The sequence below is a fragment of the Chiroxiphia lanceolata genome, chromosome 8 (genome assembly GCF_009829145.1).
Source record: "Chiroxiphia lanceolata isolate bChiLan1 chromosome 8, bChiLan1.pri, whole genome shotgun sequence".
Taxonomy (NCBI): domain Eukaryota; kingdom Metazoa; phylum Chordata; class Aves; order Passeriformes; family Pipridae; genus Chiroxiphia; species Chiroxiphia lanceolata.
The window spans coordinates 5,807,113-5,814,763 of record NC_045644.1 but is presented as its reverse complement, the minus strand read 5'-3'; the positions used below and the strand labels follow the sequence as shown (position 1 = coordinate 5,814,763).

The 7,651-nt window shown below is 44.6% G+C and overlaps 1 long non-coding RNA gene across 1 annotated transcript; it reads left to right on the top strand.

Moving 5' to 3' along the window:
- The first annotated feature begins 1,531 nt into the window (after nucleotides 1–1,531).
- On the top strand, nucleotides 1,532–5,955 carry LOC116790426. Its single transcript, XR_004358349.1, has 4 exons — nucleotides 1,532–1,566; nucleotides 2,396–2,570; nucleotides 4,277–4,475; nucleotides 5,869–5,955. It is a non-coding gene; the product is annotated as an uncharacterized LOC116790426 (long non-coding RNA).
- Nucleotides 5,956–7,651: the final 1,696 nt, after the last annotated feature.

Genomic DNA, 7,651 nt, shown 5'->3' with positions numbered 1-7,651 from the left:
ACCACAAACACTACATTCAGCTCAGCCTTCAGAACCCAAAGAATTAGATATGCTGTAGTTTATGAAATGGATGTTTATGAAAGTATCCTTTGTTTGAATTGCTCAAAAACCCAACATGAATTCAAACTTTGACAGCGTAAGCAGAAAATAAGAGGGCCATAGTGATCTCCCAAATGTAGCCTTAACTATTGAGGTTCTCATATTGAAAATGCAATTTTCTGTCTAGATGTTTATGAATGTCTTCAAATTCCCTTTCATAATAGCCCCTTTTTGACAGGCCTTTTTCAACTCTGAAATATGAGAAGAAAGGTTGCTGCAGAATGTAGTATATACCATTACAGGAGGTGCACCTCTGTCCCTCAAGCCGACCGTGCTCCTTCGGAAGTCAGGGATGATATATGTGTGTGGAGGAGGTTGCAGAGCCCAAGATCCGTTGCAGAGAAGCAGGATTCTTTTACTGAATCACAGTAAGTTCAGGTGCTAAAACACGATGTGACACTTTAGGGAGCCTGTCTGTGTAAAATGTATGAATTCTGTATGATTTTATAAACTGCGGGTATAACTCCAGCCTCGTGTAATCTTCCGAGTGCTGGCAAACCTCATCACACAGTCACTGAAGAACAGTCAGAACTGTTCATATTGAATTACTCTCCACAGGTAGAAATGTGTTTTGTTTTGGAGAGGGTCTAAATGAAAGGAATCAGTTTCCCGTGGATAACCTGCGTGTAGTAGAACCGGCGTCACCAGGATGGATGGGCAGCAGTGCACAGCACAACAGAGCTGAACATACACAGGTTCTACCTGTTCTCACGCACATTTTCACATTGTCTTTGTGCTTTTGTAAGGACCTCATGGCAAATGATTGTGCTCTTGGGCAGCTGAGAGAAAGAGCCCCTCAGAAGACTGTATCCTGAGCTGGATCCCCACAGCGTGACCAGCAGGTTGAGGGAGGGGTTTCTCCCTCTCTGCTCTGGTGAGACCCCACCTCCAGTTCTACCTCCAGCTCTGGGGTCCCAGCACAAAAAAGACCTGTTGGAATGAGTCCAGAGAAGGCCATAAAGGTGATCAGAGGGCTGGAGCACCTCTGCTTTGGAGACAGGCTGGGAGAGCTCGGGGTGTTCACCTGGAAAAGAGAAGGCTTTGGGGAGACCTTAGAGCTCCTTCCAGTGCCTGAAGGAGAGCTTCCAAGAGAGCTGGAGAGGGACTTGGGAAAGGGCCTGGAGAAGGGCCTTAAGCTGAAGGAGGGTGGATTTATTTTAGACATTAGGAGGAAATTCTTGACTGTAAGAGTTGTGAGGCCCTGTCACAGGTTGCCCAGAGAGGTTGTGGACTCACAATCTCTGGAGATATTCGAGACCAGGCTGAATGTGGATCTGAGCAACCTGATCTAAGGATCCTTGCCCATGGCAGGGGAGTTGGAACTCCGTGATCTTTAAGGTCCCTTCCAACCCAAACCATTTCATGATTCTATGTTTATGACTCTATGATTCTATGATTGGAGAATCCCATTGTTGGATCTCTACTGCCAAAACAACTGGTGGCCCAATTGCCAAGACAACTGGACAGGTCAGATAAGCCAAACTGGGAGCTCTCTACATATTCCCTAGAGAAATAATATTTAAAGGATGTTTCTCTGAGGGGTTAGAAAGGCAAAGAGGAAGGCAGGAAGAAGTGCAGCTCTTTGCCAAGCAGCACTCCCGAAGAAAAGCTGGAACCCTGTCCAGTTGCATTTCTGTGCAACTCCACTGGTAAATTGGGGCACTCGCTTCACTTCTTGTGTGTTTCATTAACATTTTTGCATAAATGCAGTGTACACTGTGAGTGGAATAGAAATCTGCCCTGAAAATGTTTATCTTCTTTTTTTTTTTTTAAATATATAATGTTATTTGTGTCTTAGCAGTAGTGGGAAATACACAGGGTTCCTGTTCCTCGTAGCAATCTCGGTGCGGGTCTGGCTTCAGCTCCCCTAGAATAGATAAATATATAAAATATTTTATAAATATAAATATAAAAATGGGTGTAATTCTATACCTGTTCTCAGAAGATGCTGATGTCCAGGCTCAGAGCAGAGGAGCTCACTGGTTAATTGGATCCAGGGTGGAGTAGTACTGGGAAGTCCCCTGGCTGGGCTGAGCTTGACCTGACTCTGTTCCCACACCTCCTGGGAGGCAACATCCCTCCAAAATGCTCCTGAGGCCACAGTCCAGCAAATCCATATGGCAGGTGCACAGCTGGGGTGGGGTGCTCCCATGTGTCCATTTGTAGGCATGTTCAGCTTCCAAAGTCGGTTTAATAATAAACATTAAAATACCAACTGACCTGCAAGAGGAGAAAAAAAAATTGTTTGTGACATTAAACACCTTCACATGAAATAATTCAAGTTAACCTGCAGCAGATTTTAAGCATAAACAAGTCCCTGGGTGGTGAAGGTAGAGATGTGCACCCTGAAAAGGTCAGACAGCTGCTGAAACCTCTGTGTGCTCCCAGTTTTGACAAAAATGAGGTGGAGGCAAAGGCAACTCCAGAGCCAGCCTGAGGAGTAGGAGAGGAGTGTGCCAGTCAAAAGAGAGGTAACATTTCTATTTCTGATTGTGCTGGAAGGTACCAGGAGTCAGGAGGAGCTGGAGAACAAGTGCTCCATCTCCTGAATTTGCACATCTTGTCTACAACTTTCCAGATTCTCCGCTCTCAGGATGCTCCCTCCAAATCGCTGCCATCCCCTGCCTGGTTTAGCTTTTCCTGGCTTTACAGAAGCACAACAGGAAAACCAGCCAAGTCGAACCCAATATAATGGTTGAATAGTTTTATTCTGCTCTGGAACACGGAGCAGAGATCGTTTTGATTCGTTTATTGTTTCAGCGCTGGGCAAATACAAATATTTCTCTTGCGTCCGAGGATATTTTTAATCCTGCTTTTTAGATGTTGTTTTATTTTGCTTGAAACTCCAAATGCATTCTTCCCAGAATTTCTAAGCTCATTCTTTTTAATTTTTTCAAGGGTATCCTGTCACTTTTTAAATACAGTCTTTTCATGTTGCCAGTGAATTGCTTTGATCTGCAGATGAAAACTGATGAGACGCCGTTTCCTCAGCGCTGAACTTTGCCAAAAGTTCCGAATGTGTCTGCAGTGGAGCCTGTCAGGACCCGAAATTCGGGAAAATAAAATTCCTGACAGAACTTTCCAAAGCAATCTTCTCCCATTGTCTGTAAAACAAAAAGCCCAGGACAAGGCATCTGTGGTTTGGTAGCATGGAAGTGAATGAATGGAAAAGGAACACAGTTTGGTGGGCGTGTTCTCTGGTTTATTTATGGAGTAATAGCTGGGAAGTAAAGTTATATTCCTCTTTCTCTGTGCCACATCTCCATGACTCAAGGGATCTGGGAAGGGAGGAGCTTGGAGCATGGAGGGAGAGCTGGGGGAAAAAAATGCCCCTGAAGTGGTCTTAATAAATTTATCCTGAAAAGGACCATATATGTTGATGCTGTAGGATTGGAAAATAGTCTCGGGTGGATTCGAGGAGGTCTCCAAGCCACCCCTCTGCCCCAGCTCCAGGATCAGACACAGCTGCTCAGGGCTTTCCCCAACCAGGTTTGGAAACCCCCAAGGTTGGGGACAGCCCAGCCTCCCCAGGGAGCACATTCTTCAGCTCCTCTGCCCTCCTAGTGAAGATGTTTTTCCTGAAAATCCAGTACTTTTGGTGCCTCTCGGTGCTGAAGTTCAGGAAACACACATGTCCCTTGGGGGGAAATGGGCTATTTTGGTCAATTCATGCCAAATTACATAGTGGGTGATTGGAAGCCCAACATTATTCTCATAAATATCACAGTTCCCTCAGATTCAGATGAGTGATTCTTTTTAGCTGAACTGCTACTTGAATTCTACAGCATATTCCAGGGAATAAGTAAATAAAACACCATTCATGCCATGGGATCAGCATACTAATTTATGGCCAGATCTGAAGCCTTTTCCCAAGGCAAAATACAATTAAAGCCAGGCAGAACTTGACCCGAGTGAGCACTTCAGTATTTGATCTGTGAATTTGACTTTTCTGAATTTTTATTATTTTTATACAGTAGTAAAAGTCTCTCCTGCTGGTGATTTTACATTGTACTGGATATTGAATTCCTTGCAGCAAAGGCCTCACCTCTTGAAACCTAATCTTACATAGCATGCCGTCTAAAGAACTTAATTCTTATTGGGATAACAAGTTTAAAAATATATATTTTTAAATCACATCCGTGACATTTTTGTTAACCTGGTTCTAACGGTGATCCAGCAGGAACAGCAGAGGATGAAAAGTGAGGAACAGGCTGAGATCTAATCTGACCCAACTCATTGATTCCCTCCCTGACCTTGGGTAAGCCTTTTGACCTGCCTGGGCCTCAGTCAACTCAGCTGGAAAATTGGGTAAAGAGCGGAGCCTGTTAGAAAACCATCTTCAATTTGAACAAAGATTTCCCGGAGACCCAAAAAAAGTGAGTGTAGTCATTTGGTACAGACATAATTGATTGTGGACTGCACAAGAATAACATCCTGAGCTGTGGGATCCCATGGATGACATCTCATTTGTCCTGTGGTGGCTGGGTGGTCTCTGCGTCCACTTTTCCTGTCTCCAGAACTGTATTTTCCCTTTCACGGTATTAGTCTGGCCGTGTCTGCCCTCAGTAGGAATGTGGCTCAAATACTACATGAGCCTAGGAAGATGGCGAGGTGTTGTTATTATTCCTGTTCGGATGAGGGTTACTGAAGTAAATTATTGCCCCCTGGATTTAGCATGACCTGGAGTGGCATCACATGGTACTGTGCCAATAACACATAAAAATGAAATCAGGGATTTACAGAATCACAAAATATTTTGAGTTGGAAGGGACCCACAAGGATCATCGAGTTCAACCCTTAGCCCTGCACAGGCCCATCCCTGGGAGTCACGCCATGTACCTGAGAGCATCATCCAAACAGTCCTTGAGCTCTGGTAGCCTTGGGACCATGACCATTGCCCTGGGGAGCCTGTTCAGTGCCCAACCACCTTTGGGGAAAACCTTTTTCTAACATCCAACCTAACCCTCCCCTGACAAACTCCAGGCCATTCCTGAATTCATTACTCAGAATTCATAGGTCACAGAATGGTTTGTGTTGGAAGGGACCTTAAAGCTCATCCAGTTCCACCCCCTGCCATGGGCAGGGACACCTTCCACTAACCCAGGTTGCTCCAAGCCCTGTCCAACCTGGCCTTGGACAATTCCGGGGATGGGGCAACCATAACTTCTCTGGGCAGCCTGTGCCAGGGCCTCACCACCCTCTGAGATTCTCCTGAGGCTTTCCAATGTGTCCTGGCTTTTCCAAGCCTTGTTTCCTACCATCAGTCTGGACTCAGCGGTGCCTGTAGTTACCAAGAGGAGGGTTCAGGCTGCAATCCCAACATCAATCCTCATGTGTAACGTCAAGTCAGAACCCCTTTGCTCCACAGGGTGCACAAGATGTGCCTAACACTGGGAGCGCGGGGTTGGCTTTGTGCAGATCTCCCCATCCCTGATGGAGCTGTTTCTCCAGCCCGGCTGCTGGAGCAGCCCCCAGGCGCAATCTGGAGGGCGCAGTCCCTTGGAACCGAGCCAAGGGCACTGCCATGGCATGTGGCTCCAGCCACGCGGGGCTGGAACGACTCCCGGCCGCGTGCGCGGCGCTCCCGGCTCTCACGGAGCTGGCACTGTTTGTCCTGGGCAAAGGCCAGCTCCTCTCACTGTGCCAGCGTGTTTGAACCAGCCCGGACTTGCTAATCTATTCTCCGTGACCCACACGCTGGAAAAATGACCGTTTCCTTTTCCCAATTCCCACATCTGCTATTTGTTTTCCTCTCTTTGCCTTCCCAAGATTTGGGAAGGAGTTCAGGAATGCGGAGTGCTATTCAAAGCCAGGCTGACCTCAGATACTGAGTGGCATTTATCTGGCAAGGCTTGGATGTAAATAGTGAAGGGGAAGCGGGCATGTTTCTTCACTTCCACGTGTGTATTTCTAAATGTTTTTAAATAAAAATAATGATTTTATTCTAAAATGTTACCTAGAGTAGGAGGGACCTGGTATTTCCAATGGAAACTAGTAAATCCTGCTTTGCCAGTTAATTTACTCTGTCGTTATCCTTCCATGAAATAGTCTAAACTTTAACATTAATATTAGGTGCAAACACCTACAAAAAGTCACTTCTACTAGTCCAAATGAAATTACTATGTGAGAATGACATTTATGTTGGAATAAAATCATCACTGTGCCTCATATAACATAATATATCTCTATATTTTGCATCTCAAAAAAAAAAAAAATCTTAGACTCTGCTCCCTTTAGAAGTGCAGGCACAGAAAACCAAAAATTTCACTTCAAAAATATTCAGTATTTTTAATGGAATATTCTGAAAACATTTTGTTTTGAAGACATCTTTAGCAAGGAAATTTGAAAAGCAGTGAGCACAAATACATTTTGGAATCAAAATGCAGCCAGAATTTGCAGAATAATACAAAATATTAATGTTTGGGAGGGTCTGGATGATGTGTAATGACCAATAATACACCTTTTTTTCCCTTCTTTTGTTTTCCCAAAGAAGAGAACTTGATAGACCTTACTGAATTAATTTCCCCGCGACCCTTTTTAGTAGGAATGAGGTGATTTTAATTTTTTTAAGCATATATATGTATATCTTGAAATAAGGAACAATAAAAACAATCACATCTTGAAAGATAAAATTGTTAAGGAAGATTAAAGGGAGATTTAACCAAAGATGTTTCTCTGCCTTTTTTTTAACAACTCAGTGAAAGTTTGGTGTCAAAATTGAAAGCAGAAGCTAAAATTGGAATCGGGGTCTATGGCTGTGTATTCCTCTGGGCAAAAGTACGGGAATTACCCACAAATATTTGGTGGGTTTTATATCAAGAGTCAGAAATATGTGTACTTATGGAATTAAAGGGAAAGGAATTTTAGAAGAGCTGATTAAACTTGCTGCAATGCTGCTGTTTAGATTAATGGCCAAGAATGAGGAGCTGATTTTTTCTGACTTTTGAGACACACGTTCCTTCTAAGAATGAGGATCTGATGATAGGAATTAGCTGAACAGCAATGAGTGTGTCAGGATTTGCAGTGTGACACATCCTGCCTTGTCCTTTCCTCCGAGATGTGTCATCAGAAGTCTTCAAGTAATTCTGAAAGCCTTCAGTTACTCATATTTAATCTGCTGTTATCACTCCTATGTTCGTTTTGCTTTTGCCCCTGCCCAGATTTCCTTCCACCATTGAGCACCTTTGTTTATTTCCCCCTGGATAGATCAAGGTGCATTTATCCAAGTTCAGTGTCATTTGTCACCGTTCAGCAACTGAACTTTGAAATCCTCCCTGATCGCTGATGCCACCCACTGTGGCTGTCGTAGGAACAGGAGGCAGAGATGAAAAGTGCCCTGAGATCATCCAGCCCAGCTCCGGGGATGGCTGTGGCTCTGGCTGGGGCGATGGAGATGGAGGGGATCTTTGGGCAGCTCTTTGGATCCAGGCTCGGTGTTTGCTCCCGCAGACAGATAAGGTTCTCTTTCATGTGCAGGAGCCATCAGGAAAGGAAAACCCAATGCACTGGTGGAATGACTCAACCATTGTGACTGGGAGACCCTGCACAGTGT